The sequence below is a fragment of the Hylobates moloch genome, unplaced genomic scaffold (genome assembly GCF_009828535.3).
Source record: "Hylobates moloch isolate HMO894 unplaced genomic scaffold, HMol_V3 SCAFFOLD_26, whole genome shotgun sequence".
Lineage (NCBI taxonomy): Eukaryota > Metazoa > Chordata > Mammalia > Primates > Hylobatidae > Hylobates > Hylobates moloch.
In genome coordinates this window covers 3,640,213-3,664,255 of record NW_026652301.1, presented here as the reverse complement: position 1 = coordinate 3,664,255, position 24,043 = coordinate 3,640,213, and the positions used below count along the sequence as shown (strand labels likewise).

The window sequence follows — 24,043 nt, the reverse complement described above, 5'->3', positions numbered from 1 at the left end:
TGGCCACATTTATGTTGAGCAGATATTCAATCAAAAGTCTCCAATGATAAGCAAAGTGCATCAGCTGACCACACGATATGTGCATCATAATGACACTTTTATGGTTTTAAGCCTTTGGGTGTACATGGAAGCACATTCTACAAGAAACACAACAAAATATAGATTCTATCTAAATGAACAGGATCTGAAGCTCTGTGTAGTGGATTGAATAATATATACCTTGTAAAATTATGTTACACATTTTTACTCTATAGACTACCTTGACGAATAGAGACACCTATATCTGTTTGACACCTGCCTAACTGTTACTTTTAGTTCTCTCTTGCTATTGTACAGAAAATAACCTTCAAAGATAACATAAGAACCTTCAGGGCAAATTACACAACAAGAGGATTCAGCCCCAAGGAATGATGAAAATGTATGTGCAGTGATCCACAGACACTATCTTGGGTCAACAAGATATTTATTTTCCTTTTAAATGTTTTTCCTACATTATTTGATTATATATGATAATAATGCATGATTTTTAGAAGTAATGAAAACACTTATTTTATAAATCCTAGTAACTACCCCAAAACTAATATTCTATGACTCTCTTTTTTCTAATAAATGAGACCCAAATACTCAGTTGTGTCCTCTCAGGCCTTTCCTGCTTCAGTTCCAGATTATTTTTCCAGCCTTTGCTCTTACCATGTTCCTTGGCACTCCTGCATGCTGCAGTTAAATCACGCTCTTTATTTCTGTCTCCATGTGGAGCTGGAATGGTCATTCATCCCCATGACTTTGGCAAGACTCCTCAATTCCCACAAAGGCGCACTGACCTTCTTCTCTTTCTGGTAACCTCTATAATATTTTAATGAGCTTCCAATCAAGAATTCAGTTTATCTGCACTTTAGAGACTCATGAGAAAATGTAGCCTCAAACATTTGCTCTCTAACTTCTATTAAGAGCCCAAATAAGAAAAGTATTACTCTTCACTATTCCCGGAGGACATTTACTTATTCCTGCCTAGATGAGTTTGCACAAAGAATCTTCTCATTTTAGTCCATCATGGTCCTATCTGTGGCAAACCCAGGTATGACAAGGTCCTTGGGAGCAGCCTTTGTAGTTAACTCATAACAACCTTGAAGCAGGACATTGGTAGGTCTAATTCCAGAATACATGAATAATAAATGGATATTCTACCAAAGATGTCATGGAAAGATGGGAAAGAAGGTACACATGGTAGCAGCACCCACTTCAAACCCAAATTGATTGCCATTGATCCCTCTCCTTTTTCTCCTAAAAGCCTCTACCCTGAAGACACCTCATCTGTCTTCCCCTCTCTGTTACCTTCTGCTGCCTTTAAAAGTCCTCTTTGTTTTCCTAAGAGCTAAACTCGGCTCTCACACTCACTTTGCTTGCTCTACTCAATAAATCAACAGCCTAATACATATGTCTGCACTTTGGTGGTCTCAGTTCCCACTCCAAAGAGAATTATCAGAGTATACATCAAACAAAACAAGGCTCTCCTTAAAGGAAAATTCCACTGCTAAGGAGGTACTACTTTCCTGATACTTCAGATCTCATCTGAAGCCCTGTGTAGCTAGTTGAATTATAAACCCTGTAAATTTACATTGAGAATTGTTACAAGGAATAGAGACACCTTTATCTGTTTTGGCATCTGCCTAAATGCTACTTTTTGGTCTCTCTTGCTGGTGCACAGGAAAATTCTTCAAAGATAACATAAAAACTCTCAGGGAAAAATTACTCATCAAGGGGCCACAGCCCCACAAAGTGATAAAATATATGTGTTGTGAGCTACAGACACTAACATTCTTGCCCCCTGTCAATTCTTTAAATGTTAATCTATCTGTTAAAGACAAAAGACAATTTTACTCCAAATGCCATCCTTATTTTTGGTTTGAAATTTATAAGCCTACTTATCATTGTAAAAATGTATACAGCAATATAATTCTGTTTTGAAGAATCAGAAACCAAAAATTGTTTTTATGATTTATACAAGGCATTTTACTTGCAATGATGTAATCCTTTGTCAGAATTTTATTTACATAAACTTGCCTCTAGACGCAAGTAATTGGAACAGAGTATTCATGAGGCAGAACTGAGGAGTGAGGAATATTTTACTCTTCAACTTCGCTGACAATAAATTGTCACACTTCTTAGTCCCTTGCCAAAAATAAATAAATTATAACACTATAAACGCAGATATTATAAAATATTCCTAAGGAACATATGATAGAAACCTATCCATTATGGTAATAGAGCTGAGCATAGGCAAATTGCTAAGGGAAATTGCTTCTAGGTCAGCTGTACCAGAGGGTGCCTTGTGATCAGCCGACTGCCTTCCCTAGCACAGACTTATGGTCACAGCATCCTCTGTCCCAAAACAAGAGAGCGCGTATGGGGCAGTAGTGTGCAGAAGCTTTGCAAAAGCCATGTGGCCATGAAAGCCATGTGGCCCTGCTTCTCTACTGCTTCTTCATGTACCACACACCTCAATATTCTCCATCGCCTGCCCTGACGTAATCTATAATACCTGAGCAAGAGCAGATGGGATAGGAATGACTCAAGGAGTCTTCTAACTTGAATTAATGTGAATCCCCTGTATGTTGCAGAGTCCAGTAGAACCAAAAGTTCACACAGTGGTGTATACTTGTATAGCTTTTGAAGGAGCTCAAGAAACGTCATCCAGAAATATGCCACATTGGTCTGCTGATTACTTCAAACTGAGGGAACTTTGGGAACAGCAACTGCAGGGAGAGACTTTTTCTGAACTTACATCATTTGCCTAAAGATGGATCCTCCAAAAGGAATGAAATGGTCATGAATCCCCTTCCCAGGAATTTTATTCACCAGGGTAGGGGGATTAACTTGGACCACAAGAGAGGAGATGAGAGGGCAACACGACATCCCAAAACCATTTACTCTCCTTTAAGTAGCCTATATTCTTCCTCCCCTCTCTCCTACAAAAAGGGGATATAAGCTTTTATACCTCACCGGGTTTGGGGGTATTCACTTTTATTTCATGTGATATCCCTGTGCACATAATGAATTTGTACACCTCTTCTCTTGTTAGTCTGCCTGCTATCAATTTATTTCATAGACTCAATTATCAAATCCTCAGAAAGTAGAGGGGAAAGTCTTTCTTCTCAAACACTTTCAACCTCCAAATCAAGAAACTCCCTAAATCCAGTTGACTATTGAATGACACTGGTTCATACTGTGCATGATTACTTACACAAAGATTTTCTTCTGCTATGCTGCTCCTGAATCACTAAGACCAACTCCTCCTCTTCAGCCTACTCAGTATGAAGACAACAAGGATGAAGACTTTTTATGATGATCTACTTCCATTTTATGAATAGGAAATATATTTCCTCTTTCATATGGTTTTCTTAATAACATTTTTTCTCTATTTTATTGTAAGAATAAACTATATAATACACATAACATACAAAATATGGGTCCTTCCTTCCAGTAAGGAAGCCTTACTGGTAGTATAAACAGCAATATAATAGTCAACAGTAGGGTATTAGTAGTTTACTTTGGGGAAAATCAAAACTTACATGTGAATTTTTGACTGTGCAGTGCTCCTAACCCCCACATTAATCAAGGTCAACTGTACAGCGAATAAGGTCTCCTGCCCAGAATTCCAAAATTCCATGTGTGAGAGACTTCATACCTTCAAGTCAAATGTCTCCCGCAGAAGTCTGAGTAAAATATGGTATAATAAAATTTGATTTTGATTTCTGTTTTCAGTGATATGACAGGTTATATACCTTGAATGGCTTTTCTGTTTAAGACGCAGAAAATGTTTTCCTAGGAATCATTTTAAATGCACTGTTAACACACACAAAAAGTTAAAAACAACAACAAAAAAAAATAAGCAATCCAAACATCCTAAAAATTAGGTGAAACAGTAAGTCTGAGTGGTTACCAAGGCTGGCTTTGCCCTGAGGATTTCTGCTGCAATATGTAGAGGAGAACTCAAGTTTCCGATGTAATAGTGGCTTAGTACACAGGAAACAGTAGAAAAATTCCAATGAAAGCCTAGTAAAAGTTTCCTTTAAAAAGCAGATACCTAAATGACACTAAAGGGAAAAATAAATTTGCCTGGCTTGATTTTGACACTAGATGAAAGAAAAAAAATATATACCCTGAAGATCTGAGACCTCAACTTGGCCTTCACATGGGTTTTGCCCCAAATTTGCACTTTCTGGTCCAGAAATCTTGTGTTAAGAATTACATTTAAAATGTTTTTGAGTTGGTTGTGTCACTCAGAGGAGACTCGCAGAAATAAATGTAAATCTCTGGTGACGTCAATTTCAATACTGACCAAATATCTCACACACATGTAATCAAGGAAAATAAATCATTAACAGCACAAAATCCAAAGGATTCACATGAATAAGTCACCATGAGGGATATACCATTGAATCAAAATAAAGGACATGAAACATTACGTTTTATGTACTTCAACTTTTTTTTTTGTAAAAGAAACTTGGAAGCATGAACAAAGAGTAAGGCATAGTACAGAATTTCTAGATTCAATATAGAACCAAATAAAATCATATTTAGGTAAAACCAAATAATGAAAATTTAAAAATTAAACTAAAAACTTGAGAGACTAAATAACTGAATAGATTCCTATGAATACAGAATCAGATAACTAGAGCACAGCTATGAAAAAATTTGATGCAAAATATGAAAAATAGATTGAAAGAGAGAAGACAGTGACAAGGGCTATAATAATGCCTAATTAGATATTCAGAAAAAGATGCTTAAAAATCAGAAATATATAATATTTAAAGATTTTTAAAGGCTGAGAACTTTTAAGAACTATTGCAGGATCTTCAGATCCCAGAAGCCAATACATCTCAAGTAGAATAAATGAAAATAAATTATATTTTAGACACATAACAGTGAGACTGCAAAATGACAAAGAAGAAACACTTTTAAAAGCTTCCAAGAAAATACAGATAACCTACAAGGGAATGACAATCAGAGTGATTTCTGACTTAACATCAGAAATAATGAAAACCAGAAGATTGCAAAAAAGTAGACTTACAGAAAATCACTGTCAGCCTAGATTTCCTTAAGCAAAGCTGTCTTTCAAAAACAAATAGTTTAGACAAAAATGAATGTTAGTTTGCCACTAAAAGATTACCCACTAAATGTAATAAATATATGTATTTTGAGCAGAAAATGATTCCAGATAGAAGATTTGACATGTAAAAAGGAATCATGTGCAAATATATTGATAAATATGTGAGCAAAAGTAAGAACCACTGACTGTAAAACTATTAAATTAATGGCTAGTTTATGGGGAAATACAGGCTAAAGCTAAAATACTTCCTAATAATAGTATATGTTTCCACCCAGGTATGGGCTTTGGACATGGGCTCTGACAACCGATTTTTCTAGTCCAGCAAACATTTCCTCAAAAAGATTTGTTAATTTGATTTTATCTGATTGATTATTAAAGAAAGACAATCATTGGTGGAATATAGCATATGCCAATTATATGTTAATTAATTAAGAAATTAACCTTTATCTAACCACTTAAAATACTTTACATCTGATATGGTTTGGCTCTGTGTCCCCACCCAAATCTCACCATGAATTGTAATCCCCATAATCCCCATGTGTCAAGGATGAGACCAGATGGAGGTAACTGAATCATGAGGGTGGTTTCCCCATGCTGTTATCATGATAATGAGTGAGACTCATGAGATTTGATGGTTTTACAAGTGTCTGGAATTTCCCCTGCTTGCACTCATTCTCTCTCCTGCTGCCCTGTGAAGAGATGCCTTCCACCATGATTTTAAGTTTCCTGAGGCCTCACTAGCCGTGCATAATCATCAGTCAATTAAACCTCTTTTCTTTACAACTTACCCTTCTTGGGTATTTCTTCATAGCAATGTGAAAATGGACTAATACAACATCTGTTTCAAGAAATTCATTCTGGATATCCTTTCAAATTGAACCTTTATTCCCATGCTCCTCCTCAGTAGCATGGTTAACGAACTCACCAAAAACACTAAGGCAACTAGTCTTGTATTGCTTAATTAGGGCAGGGGATGGAAGGACATTTGTGCTGTCTACCCTCCAATCCTTTGCCCAGGGTGGACACTGCTCATTAGTCATGGCACTGTTTGCTGCAGGGCCCAAATGGCATCTCAGAATCTTTCTTAAATGCTCCACACAAGCCACTGCTCATCTGCTCATCAATCAGAGCTAGCATTTCACATCAAACCTAGTTACCTTTCCCAGTTTAAAGGCTGCTGACTTTATCCCATATGGAAAATGGTTTGTGATTACTACTTCTTTTTTCAGCTGTTAAGAAGAGAAATGCCATTTTATTATTTGTCCTGGAGACAGTCTTTCACCCTTTGTTGCTGTCAAATAGTAATATATATATATATATATATATATACACACACACACATATATATATACATATATATATACATATATATATACATATATATATATATAAAGTAATACTAACATTGGCTTAGAAATTCACATTGGCATGGGCAAAGTAATCTGACTTTTAAGTATATGCACTCTATATTTGCTTATAAACAGTTGTACAAAAATTATGTGTTTTACTATATAACTCATAGTATAAGACCTCATATTTGTACAATGCTTTACAGTTGTCAAAGCACCTTACCATAAATTTTTGTTCCAAATTCTAAAGCAAATATATGTTCAGCAACGCTAAGTGACAAGAACTGTGCTGGCTGCTGGGGATATAAAAGTTCTTGCCCTCTTGAGTTTATAGCTGAGTAGGGGAAATAAAAATATCCACTAACGATGGAAGTACAGAATGACACTTTCTATGGTGAATACTAAGGGGGGTAGTATGATGCAGTAATTTAAAGTATGGACCTCAGACCCAGAAAAACCCGAGTTTTTCTGTACTTGTTCCTCAATGTACCAGATACCTGACCTACAGCTCTGTATTAGTGAGGATCTTCCTGAAAAACAGAACCAATCAGACGGATGGATAAATAGATAGATAATAGATAGACAGAGAGATAGACAGATGATAGATAGATACATAGTCAGATAAATAGACAGATAGACAGATTGATTTATTTTAAGGAATTGGTGTCCTAGCTCATGTTCTGTTGCTACAACAGAATACCACAGACTGGATAATTAATAAACAGAAATTTATTTAGCTCATGGTTCTGGAGGCTAGGAAGTCCAATACAAAGGAGCCACTTCTGGCAAGGGCTTCCTTGCTTTCTCCTGATATAGCAGAAGGCATCACAAGGTGAGAGAGGAAGAGTGTGCTCCTCATATAGCCACCAGTCTCATTATGCGGGCCTATTTGATCTTATCTAATCCTAATTACCTCCCTAAGGCATCACCTATAATCAGCATATGTATTGGGGAACACATTAAAACCATAGCTCCTATGATTATAGGAGCTGGCAAGTCAGTCTGAAATTTAAATTCTGTTGGAAACTGATTATGCAGTTTGGGTTCCAAAGGCAGTCTCAAGGCAGAAATCCTTCTTCAGGCTTTACTCTTAAGGCCTTCAACTGATTTGATGAAGACCACTCACCTATGGAAGATAATCTGCTTTACTCAAAATCTAATCATTTACATGTAAATTACATCAACTTATCACCATAGCCTAGCTAAGTTGACACATAAAATTAACAATCACAGGCTCAGTTCTTCATCAGTAAATGGGAATAATAATATCTGCTTCATAGGATCCTTGTATGGTTTAAATGCGATCGTTCTATTAGTGTTTGGCACAGTGTCTACAAGAAAGACCATGCTAGCAATCATCATGTTAGCATCATTGGTGTTAGTTCATCCTCCGCTCCTCTCCCTGGTAACCCTGGACCAGCTCCAGGGCAGAGGTCTCAGCCAAGCACAGACTTCCCCTCCTCCCAGCTTTTGTGCATATGGCTTCCTGTGCCCAGAACATTTAAGCCAGTCTTTGTACATGAACTAGGTATTCTAACTCTAACATGGCCCATAAATTAGGTTGAGCCAGGAAAAATTGGCAATCTTTGACTTAAGACAATCAGCAAGTTTATATGGTTCAGTTTAATAAAATTAAGCTACTTTGCAATGCCATCAGTGTGGATTAAAATGAAACTCTAGGCCAAAATCCAAAAATAATTGAAAGTAAATAGGGAAATTAAATGTTAATCTGCAAACAAAATCTCTAAAATTCCTTTTCTTTCTCTTTGTCTCTCAACATACACACACACACATGCACATACTTATAAATAGTTGTGTGTGCTTGCATTTTTCTATTTAGACAATCTATATTAATAGATATATATATGTATTTATGTATCACATGAAACAAGGCCAGTAGCCCAATCTGTTCCTCTAATCTAACTTGGCTTTGCTCTCTCATCTAGTCCACATGCCCCCTCACCTTCTGATTTTATTCCTTTGTTTTTCCATAAGTAGTTCCCTGACCTTTCTGATGTAAACAACTCAAACTTGTGCCTTCCTAACAAAGACACAGCCTAGCAAAGAGGACAGCTCTGTAATGGAGGAAATTAATTAAGACACACATTAACCTTTTCTTTATGCTGTTATAGCATTTTATGCATATATAACCTATCTCCAGATTCCATTGTTTTTTCTCTGCTTATATCTGTGTTCTACAATTACAGCCACTCTATTAAATGAAAATAAAAAACAACAAATTTTTACACATTAGGTTCTTCTCCCATGACTGTATTTTTAAGAAATAATACTTTTGTGAATAGAACATATGATAAAAGCATGCCAAGATTCCCCAGGCCTCAAACTGTGCCTGTGGAGATCCCTTCAGCTGACAAGTTAGAGAACACTCTTCGATTCGTCTAGTGGGAAGGAGGGTTAACCACTACTGAAGTATTTTAGTTTTTCTCATTTCCTTGTGCAAAGCCAGCAGGTACAAATTTATTTCTCATGAGCAGAGAACTTGCAAAGGTTACTTGACCCTGATGTGATAGAATTTTCTGAGCTCAGAAGATAAATAGCTTGTCTAAATTTCCCTGCTGGCCTCACCATGACTTTAAGGTTAATAAGGGAGTATTTAGAAGGCAGAAAGTATTTAGAGCTCTGGGAAGTGAAGTAACAAGACAAGGGAGAGGAACACTTATAAACATAAAGTAATACTGTACAAGGAAAGAGAGGAATCTCATTAATGACTTGAGAGCAGCCTTTGGCATCAAGCTCTATGAAGGATTCCTGGAAAACTTTGAGAAGCAGACCACCTTGAAGTGCTCAGCTCATCTTATTATATTCCCAAGGTAGTATTCTCTTTGGAGTGACCATCACTTGTTTGCTGAGAAAAGCTGACCTTCCTCTCATTAAAAATATATGCAACCATATCACATAACAGCTTATGTCTCTGATTTCCATTCTGTCTTTGAACATATTTGAAGTATTTACAATAATAGTGTGTTTGTAGTTTTATTTATTTGTAGCAATTATTTAAGAAAATCTGGTGGTGTATATATGGAAATATACACAATCATGTAAAAAAAAGCAAGTCAGAAGACTTTCAGCTCATAACAATTCAAGTTATACATGGGTTCTATTCTATCTGCAGTGAAATGATGCATACATAGCAAAACAGAAAATAGAAGTAGAGCAATTTTAACAGATTATCTGCGCATATTTCACTATATACACAAAAGATCTCTAAATATTGTATCTTTGCAAGAGTGTTTTATTCAGTATTTCAATTCATAAATTATATATTTTGAGAGTAACTTCTCAATTCACTTTCTGACAGAAGTTGCATAGAACCATTGGCTGAAATATAAGCTCAACTGCATGGAAATAGCAAGAAGCAGAGGATGAGGGATGAGAAATTACCTATTGGGTACAATGTACACTATTTGCATGATAGTTAACACTAAAAGACCAGGCCACCACTATGCAATATATCCATGTAATAAAACTCCTCTTGTACCCCCTAAATCTATAAAAATAAAAATGGAGAAAAATAAAAAATGTAAAATTTTTTAAAAGGAAGAAATAAAGATAATAGGAAACAGATAAAATCTCAAGACTAAAGGGTCATGTTACCTTCTGTATTACCAAAATTGTGATTCTACATGTTGTTGAACAGAAATAACTTACTAGGCTACATTAACAAATTTGAATTTTTTTCTTTTCTTTATTATTTTATTTTTAAATTGACAAATAGAAATTGTGTATATTTACTGTGTGCCCACATGTTGTTTTGAAATATGTATACATTGCATCATAGCTAATTCAAGATAATTAGCATATGTATAACCTCACATACTTATTTTATTGTGAGAACACTTAAAACTACTCTCAGCAATTTTCAAGAACACAATATGTTGTTATTAACTATAATCATCATGTTGTACAATAGATCTCTTGAACTTGTTCCTCTTAATTAAAATTTTGGATCCTTTGACCAACATCTCCCCAAACCCTCCTTGCCTCTCCAGCCCCTGGTAACCACCAGGGCTTTTATTCCTTTGTTTTTCCATAAGTGGTTCCCTGACCTGCTCTCTATTTTTATGAGTTCAACATTTTCAGATTCCACATATAAGTGAGATCATGCAGTATTTGTCTTTCTGTGCCTGGCTTATTTCAATTAACATAATGTCCTCCAGGTTCATCTGTGTTGTCACAAATGACAGGATTTCCTTCTTCATTAAGGCTGAATAGTATTCTATTGTTTATATATACTACATTTTCTTTATTCATTTATGGATAGAAGCTTAGATTGAGTTCATACGTTGGGTATAGATCTCATGAGACTTATTCAGTACCATGAGAACAGTTTGGGGGCATGATCATGAGGCCTCTCTAGCTACATGGAACTGTGAGTCCATTAAACTTATTTTTCTTTATAAATTACCCAGTCTCAGGTATGTCTTTATCAGCAGCGTGAAAACTGACTAATATAGGTATTGAGAATAATGCTGCAATGAACAAGGGAATGCAGATATCTGTTTGATATACTGATTTCTTTTGGATATATACCCAGAAGTGAAATTGTTACATTATATGGTAGTTCTATTTTTAATTTTTTGAGGACGCTCCATACTATTTTACATAATGTCTGTACTAATTTGCACTCCAACCAACAGTGTACAAGGGTTTTCTTTTCCCTGCACCCTCACAAGGTATATAGTGATATCTTATTGTGGTTTTGATTTGCATTTCTCTGATGATTAGTGATTTTGAGCATATTTTCATATATATGTTGGCCATTTGTATGTCTTTTTTGAGAAATGTTTATTCAGATCCTTTGCCAATTTTTGATCAGAATTTAGACTTTAATAAGAGGTAAGATGACTAAAGCCCAAGTTACTAATGTTGTAGATACGGTAACTGCTTAAAATGGATTATTTTCTAATATAATCAGCCTTATGCAGAAGCAAAGTCTGTTGCTACAGTTCCTAGCCCTCCCTGGACCATCCCTTTCCCCCACCTCCACCCCTCTATTATGCTTTTATAAGGCTAGTGGGCTGGTGCAACTCTGTGACTGGTAAAACCAATTTACCAGAGAGGAGAGATGGTCATTATTTGTCCAGTTTATATGTCTGTGAGCCAGGAGCTCTCTGAAGGCAGAGATGTTGTCTTCATTTTCACAATTCCAGAGGTAGGCAAAATAGTTTAGTAAAAAGAGATCATCAGTAACTTTGTATAAAATATAGAAGTGAATCAATCTCAGTCATTCCCGGGGTGATTTAGTTTATCTCATCCTTGACAATCAGGAATCTATCTGGAGGGTGGTTATGACGGGAAATAGAGAGAAGGTGAACGGGCAATGCCTAGAGCCTAGGGCATTATCCAAACAGACCAGAACTGAGTGGACTATAGGTCCTGGAAAGCCAATAATCAATAGAGTAGAGGATTTGCAAAAACAAACAAATCCTGGTTCATCCCAGTTTTCACTTCTTGACTATATGATTTTGGCCAATTCCCTTTCTTAGACTTGGTTTCTATTATCAAAATAGCACAGTGTGTGAAAATTAGAGATAGCATAAGCTTGTATGAGGCTAACAAATAATGGATAGAGACTAAATTATTTATAATTATTACAGTTATCTTTAATATCATTAATGTCAGTAAACAATTACCCCCAGAAAAGATAAAATTTTTTTAAAATGACAGTAAAGGAGAGACAAAGAGAAAATTTCTTCTTCACAATTTTGCCTATGGATGGCTCTTTTCCAATAAACTTTCTTTCTCTTTTTTTTTAAATGGTGCTATTAACAAGTAAACACCAAATCACTACGGTAAACTAATTGATACCAACTTTGTAAGATGCTAATTCCTACCCTCCCCACCCTCCTATATTATCTGAGACTGATTTCCGCAACAATTACAGTAAGCACACTCTGCTTTCTGTGGTCACGTAACCCAAACTCTTCAGATGCACAATTCATAAAGCCAGGATTTGTTTTGTAATCTAAGTAGTTATGAAATAATTAAACAAAAAAAGATTGGCTTCGTTCAATTGTTTCAGTGAGAGGTTCAAAGGCACCATAAGCCCTTGAAGTTGAACATGCAATAATAGGAAGGCAAGTTCTCAAATGTTAAAGTACATTCAGTCAGGTTCTTCTTCACATCAAGTACTTGGACAAACAGTGGCAAGGTGCTGTGGGTAGACCTTGGCCTCAGAAATCACCAAGAAGGGTAATAGTGAGGTCAGCAGCAAAATCCACATAGAACGAACAATTTGCCTCAATGATAATTCTCCTCTCAGTAAATCATTTCTGCTTAGGCTATATTCCACCAATTTTAGAGTCTTTTTGATGCAATCCACACTTTTTTAGGAAATCCAATCATCAGAAATGTCTCAAAACATATGAGTCATACAGCATTTATCATACAATAAACTGGAACTTATTTTTCCAGTTAATTTGGGAATATTCAAATCAATTTGTAAATCAGGGGTGAACAAATTTCTTCTGTAAAGGGCCACATAGAAAATATTTTAGGCTCTGCAAGCCAGATAAACTCAACTCTGCTTTCACAGCACAAAAGAAATATGTAAATAAATAGGCATGGCTACTTATTTACCAAAATAGATGAAGGGCAGGATTTGGACCACAGGCCATAGTTTGCTAACCCTGGCAAAATCTATATCAACATCTAAATCATGCTATAAAAATTACCAGTTAATTAATATCCGGTTGGAAACTTCATGAAACAATTGTGTGATTTTTCACCATCTCCAAGTAACTTTAGTAATTTAGTAATTTCAGTACTATGAGTATATGAGGTGCTTATTTGCTTAATGAATAAAGGGATGTGAGGTATCAAAAAGCAATGCTTTAAACATGCCATATAGCTCCCTATCCTGTAAAGTTTGTAAACTCTGTGAAGCACATCTGCCACTGTATTATGCTGACACTTTATTATTTAATTATTTTAATAACCAATTATTATTATTTTTATCATTGTGTGTCGATTTTTTAAATGTTTTTATTGTTACCATAAAACTAGTTCATTTAAGAAAATGTACAGGGTACATAATTGCTTATCCAAAAATCTTAAGGACAGATTTATTCTGTAATTTGGAATTTTTTACATTTTACAAAATTTATATAGTACATATACTGTAGTATATGTTTCCACACTCTAAATTGTGTGGGGCACTCATGCAAGCTCCATTTATGGTAAGTGTCCTATACAGCTATAACCATTTTTTATCTTTTATACCTTTTTTTTTACTGTAACTTCTCTATGTTTAGATACATAAATACCAATTGTGTTTAAACTGCCTACAACATTCAGTACAGTTACAGGTTGCACAGGTTTGTAACCTAGGAGCAATACACTACACCATAGAGCCTAGGTATGTAGTGGGCTATACCACCTCATATTGTGTAAGTATACTCTATGATGTTGACACAATGACAAAATAGCCTAACAACACATTCTCAGAAGGCATCCCCATTTCTAGGTAGCTCGTGACTGTACAATAATATTCTATATTCAGTTTTGTCTCCTGCCTTATTAATGAAGACTTTTGTATATTTGAATTTGAAATGGCATTTCTCATTTTGCCAACACACAGCACTGGAACGAAACAAGGGGAGACTGCAGCAGAGCCCTACCCTATTAAGGACACACAAATGGTAACTATTCTTACAAATGATAGCCATGAGTCAGACAACCCCTAACAACAGGCCCACTGTTTTTCTCCCATTCCGTGACACATATCTTCTCTTGTCCGTGTAACTGTTGCATCACTGAATGCATGAACTACTTCCAGTACATAAATCAATTATGAGGGCAATGATAATCATCAGATGAATTAAAGTCTTTATATCAGACAGTGTTTCTCGTTTTTCTGCATGCAGAAACCTGGTTGTTGTTTACATGTTGCAGATTCTAAGATCTGAAATTACACAGTTCTAATGAGAACGCATGGACACAGGAAGGGGAACAAACACATCAGGGCCAGTCGGTGGGTGGAGAGCAAGAGGAGGGAGAGCATTAGGAGGAATACCTAATGCATGCGGGGCTTAAAACCTAGATGACGGATTGATAGGTGCAAACCACTACGACACATGTATATCTATGTAACAAACCTAAACATTCTGCACATGTATCCCGGAACTTAAAGTAAATTTTTCAAAAAAGTATACATTTTTGAAGAAAAAAAAATGCAAAAAAACTAGCTTTCTTTTGATTAAAAAAATAATAAAAAAAAGACAGAAAATATGTACACATTGTTCAATGGCTCAGTTCAAGTAATTAACATATGCATTACCCCATATCCATTTCAGTTTTTTGTAATGAGAACACTTAAAATCTACTTTTTAGCAGTTTTGAAGTATGCAATGCATTGTTGTTTCCTTTTTTTTTTTGTAAAATGTCCTTCTGGAAACATTTTATTTACCTATAAAAGATGCAGACAAGTTACATCAAAAAAGAAAAAAAAATTACAGTTCTTCGGGAGCCTTTGGTATAGCTGGGGTGAGATAAAACAAATACCAAAGGATGAATAACAGCATTGAGTATCATGCCAATGTAATAAATTAAATAAATCACTAGAGTAGCAAGTATTAAATAATAGTCCACAAACTCAAGTGTGCAAGAAATAGCACATATATTTCTTTTCTAGATCAATTTAATTCTGGACCAGACTGAAAGGAAATTCAACTTGAGTCATGAAGAAGGCCTGAGTTGATGTAGAATTCAGGTCTGGGGAGGCCACCAGTCCCCTGCCCACATTAGTTATTCTGTGACACCATTTTCCAGTCTGCATGATCTCTTTAGACCCAAGGACTCTGCTGCTTCGAAGGCTTTCTTAGAGTTTTATACTCCATGGAAAGACTGGGTGCTGGCGCATTGAAGTGTTAAAGACTTTTTTGAAGACTATGATGTGGAAAATGGTGATGAGATAGAAAAATGTGAGCAAAGTTCTAGGCTGATTGGTAGAGAAGGCCTGTCTGAGGGGGTGTGTCTTCTGCTTGCACCATAGAAGGTGAGATCAAACGTCCTACTCAAAACTGGTTTCAATGTGGATGAAGCCACACAGTCACTGAGAGGGTTGAAAAGGTTTATTTACTCACATAATGAGGCTTTCAGTGGAGAGCAAGGCAGACGCTCGAGCTCGTCTGAAACGGCTTGAGAAAAGGAAGAAGCATGTGGCTTGATTTTGTGTTGCAGTTAGAGGGTAGGGCCCAGGCAAGGGTCCCCAGGTGTGGTTGGGGCTGTATGGTTTGACCTTTCCCCTGTACCTGCGTGGAGTGAATGTGCCGGTTTTCTTATTGGCTTGCCCAGAGGAGTAGGACTTGAAGCTGTCCTTGGTTAAACATAAAAAAATGGAGTTTGACTCCTTGTTCCAGTGAGGCATATTAGTTGAGACCGAAGGATGAAAGAACTGGAGGAAGAGCATCCCAGACAAAAGGAATGCATGTAAAAGCCCACGGTGGTGAAAGTCCTTGAACGTTTGAGGAACAGAAAGAGGCCAGAGTGGTGGGAATTTGGCAAGCAGAGGAAGATGCGGTTAGAGAGGCCAGAGCATGCAGGGCTCACTGAGTCATGGCTGCGAGTTTGGATTTCATGGTAAGTGCAATAGAAAGCCATTAAAATCTGGTAGCTTGACGTGAAATCAGGACTTTATCGCAAGCTTGATAAGACCTGATATGTACATATAGTGAAACAGGAAGAAGAGACAAATCAATGGAATGAATGTCTCTAACATTATTTTATTTTTTTCGAGATTGTGTACCCAGATAAACCTAACTCTCTTGCACCAAAGAGTTTAGCCTAAAGTTTAAGACAGGTTTTGGATTTCTGCAAAACTTTTCCCACCTCACTCCCACCCTCACCATAGTGAACACAACATTCTATGGCTACTGAATAAATAATTAAACATAAATATAGGGAAAATATATATACATTTGAGTAGTAAACTAAGTACACTTTATATATACAGTCCTCCCTTGGTATCCCTGAGGAATTGGTTCCATGGATACCAAGATCTGTGAATTCTCAAGTCTCTGATATACAATGGTGTAGTATTTGCATATAATCTATGCACATCCTACCATACACTGTAAATCATCTCTAGATTACTTATAATACCTAATACAATGTAATATACAATGTAAATGCTACGTAAATAGTTGTTATACTCCATTGTTAAGAAAAGAATGACAAGAAAAATGTCTGTACCTGTTTAGTACAGACGCAATTTTTAAAAAATATTTTTAATCTGCAGTCGATTGAATCCATGAATGTGTAACCCACAAATACAGAAGGCTAACTGTACATATTCAAGTATCATATATAAATACATACATATGTTCATATATATACACATGCATCTATATGCCTGTGTATATCTACATACATATGTGCATTAAAAGAAAAATTGCAGATAAAATAAAATTAACAGAGTTTATTTGAGCATTAAAGGATTTATGAATTAGGCAGCATTCAAAACCAGGAGAGGTCCAGAGAACTCCACCCAATAGCATGAGCAGTGAGGCTTCAGAGGCCAAAGACAGAAGCAAAGTTGAGAAATCACCTGATTGGCTATAGCTAGGCATTTGCTTTATTTGGCCACTGTATGATCAGTTAGCTGCCTAAAATTGGCTGAAGCTTAGCTGTTTGTGAAAGGCTGAAAACTATTTGTTACACAAAATCTGCTCCTAAATTTTGGTTTATGTATAAATTAGGTGGCAGATTTTTATGTAGACACTCAAAGTATGGAGATGGCCTCAGGCTATTGGCCTTCTGCTTATTTAATTTAACTCACATGCAGATATGTATGGGTACACACACACACACAGATCTTGTGGGTATGTGGGCGGGGGGAGCAGGAGGTATGGAGGGAGCTGGGAAGTGTTGTAGTAGACACTGATATAAACTAACATCAGAGCCAGATCTTACATTCAGCTGGAACGGGATCTAGCTAACCTGCAGCAACTTAAATTTCCCTGATGCTTATTTCTGTTTGTACCACTGCTCCTGTACTATAGGCCTTGGGCAGTTCTCGGCCTCATCCTCTGTCAGTGGGCATCTCTGAAGAGGCCTCCCTGATAAAGACAGCATTAGAGCACCAAACCTGTGCAGCTCTCATAGATGACTCTGTCCCTCTTCTTCCTTCTCTGTCTCATCTAAATTTTGACTTCTCTGTTTGTCTGCAGCCTTCCATCTGCTTCGTGGAGTGTCTCTTCCCTCTCTCAGCTTGGCATATTCAGACTGACCATCCTTTCTATTAGCATGCCCATTCTATGATCCCACAAGGTGGCACCCTTGGTTTTTGACCTTGCCTGCTGTTTGACTCTGCCGAGAAAATGGCACAGTCCCCTCACATGGCACTAACAACTGGTGTTCATGGCAACATGACCCCATGTGATGTACCAGGTGCAAATGAGAGGTCACAGCAGGGTACTCGTGCAGCTGTATCTTCACCTATGAACTCAAATAAGGCAGCTCTTTGTGAAGCAGTGGGGAGGGAATCTTTAGGTAGTAAAAAAACAACATGAACTAAACTTTAGATTCAAACTGAAACCCTGGAAACCCTGTGATCTTAAAACATGTACTTGCTTCTCTGCCTCACAGCACCAGACCATCTGCCAACCTCCTTCCTGAGCAGAGTAGTTTCTAGGGCCAAGACCAAGAAACTTCACGTAATTTATTTGCTCTCTGAGCCAGACAGAATCCAGGGACCCAGAAAGGAAAGTCCTGAGTGAGGATGAGAGCACTGCTTTTTTGGAAAGAGCTTGGCCCTCTAAGATCCACATAATCCTTGAAGAAAGGTGGGTATCAACCTGCCCAAATGGTCCTGGGATGACTGTCCAACTTCCTTATCCCTGAGAGGCTCCGGAAGGTCAGAGCAGGTGAGCTGAATCCTCTATGTGATGAGGCAAAGAGAGCAGCATTAATCTTTATACCAAAGAAACAGAAATCAAGAATGGGGGCACACTATGGATCACTGCTGCATAAGATATGAGCCCCGTAAAGCACTGGTGTGCTTAGTCAGGAAAAAATATGGAAATCTCTCCTCTAAGGCAACATTTGGGTCAGTGAGTACTATTTCCATATAAGAATGGATGTTCCTTGAGGTTAGGAACAAAAATGAATGAATGAATGAACGAATGAATGTAGTAGTAACTCCATAACCCAAGTCAGCCTCTTCTCAGGTGAATGATTTACCAAAATTATCTGCATGGTACATCTCCAAGGAACACCTGAGTAGTATAATACAAAAGGCAGTGACAGAAAATTGGGAGGCTCAAGTGTTAGTCCCAGATCTGTCATTAATTCTGTGACATTAAGAGAACCCCTTCACATATTTGCTAATTTTCAAACTTCTGAAACTTGAGGGATTTGGACTAAAAGAGCTCTAAGCCTCTTCTATCATTAATATTATATTCCATTCCTTTCTGAAAAATTGTTTTAGTTTATACTGGAAATGTTAACTGCCCCTCTGGACAGTTCCTGGTTTGTGGACAGTTTTCTTATTCAGATATGCTATGTTTGCACACCACCTGTATCTTAAATTTTCTCCACCACAGTGTTCTGCTCTGAGTCTGTTCTCTCACCTGTATAATGCCCCAACACCTTGTTCCAGGTGAGAGCAGTAGTCTCAATTGTCTGCTGACTGGTGATCACCTTGACTACCATGTCAATTCCTTTTCTAAGCGTTAACCAGTGAAGGTTATTGAAGGTGAGTTGCTTTTACGTGGCATAAGCTTAAGAGAACAAAAGCCATTACCAACACTCCAAACAGCAAAGAACATTCTGAAAGGATCTAGGGCCACTTGCAAAATGCCAGTAAATCTTTAGTTCTTAATGGGGTCAAAAGAAGCTACTAAAACTTTACTTTTTTAAAAGGTGGGATACTCTGCGGTGTTTTAGATTAAGAGTTTTAGGCTGCTGCCTGGCAACAACCCTAAAGACAAGAGTAGCTTAGGACCTGAAGAAATCTAGTAAATTAGGAAAGAAAATTGCCTGATGCCTGTGTCAAATTCATTCTCGTTTAGTAGTTCTATAAAAGGACAGTATTTTCTTTCTTAGAAATTACAGAACGAGTAAGTTGACTTTGGTAAAGGAGAAACATGCTTGGTGCACTTGCCATAAACCTATCATTTATGAGTTAACACTCTTTTACATTCATGTCCTAGGCCCCATCCTATTGAGTCTCCCCAAAATCTAGGAAAATAGGTGCAGCAGGAAGACCCTAAGCAGTTGTTACACAGTATCCCATTCATGCAAGCTTTTCTTAAACACTGCAGTGACCCAGAGCTCACTACCCATTGGATGGATCAATACTTTTTTTTGACTAACCTATTGTATTTTTGAAAAGTTCTTTTGGAAAGTTCTTCCTTAAGAACTGTATTTTTCTCTAGGTCACTTTCAAATGCTGCTCCTCCATCTTCCGTATTTTTTATACTGTCTTAGCTGGGATAATGAACACTAGCTACTGCCACACATAAGCCTCAAATTCTGAGTGGCCTAAAACAACAAAAGTTTCTTTCTTGTTCAAGTCAAGTGCAATGTAGGTTGGAAAGCCAGCTATATCATGTAGCTTCATCACCTGGAACACACTGCCACAGCAAGCTAAAAGAAATTTGGCAGAGGCGGATTGGTTCTTATTGACTCTGTCCACAAGTTGTACCAACACATCTGCTCCTAGCCGGTTGGCCAGAACTAGCCACAAGGCCTCAGCCTAACTGTAGGGATCCTGGGACATGTAAGAAAACACATGGAATTTAGTGGATGCTAATTGTATCTGTGAAACTGTTCCCCCAACCAAGCACACTGATTGGAAGGATGAGGCAGGTACTAAGTTTTGATGCATCAAATTTATATTGAAACCTGCAACAAGATCATGCCGAAGAAAAGCTAGTGCTTCACACTCTGATCATGCACAGAGAGCCCAGCTATCACTCTCTCAGAGTCTGACATCCGGCTCTGCTGTCTTTGTGTAGTGCCTAGAATAAGATGGTCAGTAGCAGATTTATATATCTCCTACTTCCCCTCTTTTCTGTGACTTTCCTCCAGTACAGGCTGGGTGTTTAGAGGGCCTTGTAGCATACCATCCAGCCATTTACAATTCCTGTTTCCTGGGAGAATTTCATCCTCATGTCTCCAGACATCAAGAATTTGACAGCATGAAGGAAGGATGCCACATAATTAATGTCATTTATGTTAACTAAAATCATGTTAACTAAATGTATTATGATAGCTCTATAGTAAGTGTACTGTTTTTGCATTTCTGGTATTCTCAAAGGACTGGGCATGAGATTATATCTAGGGAATAGATGTTAAGACTTCTTCACTAGGCCAATGAAACTCTCTATTTCAAATGAGAAACTGAGCCTCAAAGAGATTGAATGATTTATTCATGTCCTGTAAATGGTAAAAGCAGAACAGGAACCCAGGACATGTGACTTTTTTTTTTTTTTTTTTTGGAGTCTTGCACTGTCACCCAGGCTGGAGTGTACTGGCATGATCTCGGCTCACTGCAGCCTCTGCTTCCTGGGTTCCAGTGATTCTCCTGCCTCAGCCTCCCTAGTAGCTGGGATTACAGGCACGTGCCACCACCACTCCCAGCTACTTTTTGTATTTTAAATAGAAATGGGGTTTCACCAGGTTGGCCAGGCTGGTCTCGAACTCCCGACCTCAGATGATCCACCTACCTTGGCCTCCCAAAGTGCTAGGATTACAGGCATGAGCCACTGCACCCGGCCTGGGATATGTGACTTCTAATCCAGTGCAAAGTGCTTTGTTAAGAGCATGCCAAGAACTAGATTCCAATCTCCTCTGTGCTATCCCCTTTCAAACGTCAGAATGCCAACCTGACTCTTCAGAGAAGAAAAAGAGAGACAGCAGGCCCACTCTCTGATAATAGTACCTGTGGTGTCAGCAACAAGCCAATAATAGGCAGTGGCAAATGCACATTTACATTATGCAGAAATTAGTAGCATCATGGGACAATAAGAGGCCTTGGATGGAATAATTGCTTCCCTGTAGGGTGCTCAAGCCACTCTAGTTTGCTGGTGCCCAGACTATAAATGAATTTGCACTGGAGGTGTGAATGCAGCCAACACAATGGAATTGAAAGGGGAGGAGGCAGCCATAGGCATGGAATTTTCAAAACCAAATAGTATGTGAATTGTTGAAATGCTGTTCAGGAAAATTCACACCACTTTAAACGCTTCAGACTCAGAGAAAGGAAAAAGCAAAATAGCACTATGTATGGCGTGGATTCTGTCCTGATTCCTGCAAATTGTGAGTAGTCAACATCCACTTTTGTAATAATAGCCTGGATTGGTATATCAAAAGCCCTTGTTAAGCAGCCGTGAATTCTGTAAACATGTTTTACTCTTTCACTGGTACTACCATCATTACATGATAGTAACTGGGCAGTCCATTATGTTGTGGGGTACAATTACTCACGAGAGAGTACATTCATAACAGTACATTCAGGTGACCTCAGATGCCCCCAGCATGCTATCCCATGGCAGAATCAGGCATCAGATTACAAAAAGCTTCGGACAAAACCAGAAAATTCATGAGACCTCAGTGGCAATGGCAAATGCATCATAGGCAAGAAATGAATTGATTTTCACCTATGGCATTTGCATGTTAATCTTGTAATCTCATCTAGTTCTTGATCATTCTGGAAGGCAAAGCGATCTCATTTGTCCCCATCTAAATGCATTGTTTAAAAACCCCCTTTGATTTATATAGTCCCTGCCTTTTTATGCATAGCAATAATTGTTTATATTTGAGTTTTTGCATTTATACGGCCAGATTTTAACAATGTATTATTTGAGACTTTATGGTGTTTGTAAAGTAGGTTAGACAGATATTATTATCCTCATATTTTAAAATAAGGAAATGAAATGTGAGAGTCAGTAAAGTTAGGTACTTTGCCAGTGTATTAGTCAGGGTTGTCTAGAGGGAAAGAACTAATGGAATATATATATATATATGAAGGGGAATTTATTAAGTATTAACTCACATGATCACAAGGTCCCACAATAGGCCGTCTGCAGGCTGAGGAGCAAGGAGAGCCAGTCTGAGTTCCAAAACTGAAGAACTTGGAGCCCGATGTTCGAGGGCAGGAAGCATCCAGCACCTGAGAAAGATGTAGGCTGGGATGGTAGGCCAGTCTCTATTTTCATATTTTTCTGCCTGCTTATATTCTAGCTGCGCTGGCAGCTGAATAGATTGTGGCCACCAGATTAAGGGTGAGTCTGCCTTTCCCAGCCCACTGACTCAAATGTTAATCTCCTTTGGCAACACCCTCACAGACACACCCAGGATCAATACTTTGTACCCTTCAATCCAATCAAGTCGATACTCAGTATTAACCATCACAAGTCCAACCCTTGTCAACTTGAACCCATACACATCTCCTGAGATCATACAAAATCTTCAAATAAAGACAATAATAAGGTTTTAATTACACCTAACATAATACAATTGTCCTTCGTACAACTGAAACTCACCAATCCCCAACCCAAAGCTATTACATAAAGTTAACAATATTTAAATGCTGATGTGAAGTCAATAAATCTTATGTTACATGATAAAGGAGAAAGGAAATGAAGACATTTTCTTAGTACACGTGTACACATGCACAAACATGTTTTTAACAAAAGAAGGAGGAAATACTCATGACAGTTACAGTCCTCATTTCTGCAGTTGGTCATGTGGTTGTAGCTGGTATTGATGACTACCTTCTTCTACTACCCATTCTGTGTTCCCTTTGCCTTCAGCAAGCACCTCAGCAGGTCATAGTTTTTTTTCCTGGTGGAGTGACCCAAACCTTCATTCCTGAAGCATCTGGGTCATTTGTAGTCCTGCCTGGATTGGGCTCTTGTAGTTTCCCATTGACCTTAATCACAGGGCATGGTAATACTAAGAGATGTCCTAATGGATCTCCTCTATTCCATGCATACTCTTCCTTACCTCCATTGTGGAGTAGTAGACTGATTTCATCTCGATATTCCGGGTCAATCACCCCACCCAACACTGTAACTCCCTTCTTACTCTGTTGACTTAAAGGTAGGAGGAGCCCAAAGTGTCCAGGTGGCAATCATAACTTAAAGTTTAATAGAATTGTTGTTGTGTCTCCTGGTGGTAGCATTCTTCCCTCTAGAACTAAGACCTCTAGGCCAGCAGAACATAATGTCACAGGAACAAGAAGCAAACATTTTATTAGTAGATCACTAGTGGTGATGGTGAGTGGTACCACTTCCACTTCTACCTGCTGCAGAACCTTTTCCTGTTCTGGAACCCACTCAAAACTGGAAACCTTTCAGGTCACTCAATAAATGGGCTGGAGTAACACACCCAAATGCGGAAGGTGCTGCCTCCAAAATCCAAATAGGCGCACTAGGCGTTATGCCTCTTTCTGAGTTGTAGGAGGGGCCAAATACAGCAACTTATCCTTCACCTTAGAAGGAATATCTCGACAGGCCCCACACCACTGGACTCCTGGAAATTTTACTGAGGTAGAAAGTTCCTGAATTTCAGTTAGATTTATTTTACATCCTCTGGCATGCAAATGTGTCACCAGTAA

The 24,043-nt window shown here is 37.7% G+C and overlaps 1 protein-coding gene across 5 annotated transcripts in view; it reads right to left on the bottom strand.

Moving 5' to 3' along the window:
• The window catches only part of LOC116463130 (laforin), a 358,409-nt gene that overhangs the window by 188,530 nt on the left and 145,836 nt on the right, over window positions 1–24,043 (bottom strand). The window contains exon 4 of one of the 5 annotated variants that reach the window (XR_009211980.1): window positions 22,478–22,594. The exons of the other annotated variants lie outside the window; for them this stretch is intronic. The gene's annotated coding sequence lies outside the window, so the exon portion shown is untranslated. The remainder of the gene's footprint in view (window positions 1–22,477; window positions 22,595–24,043) is intronic. 5 annotated transcript variants of the gene reach the window in all.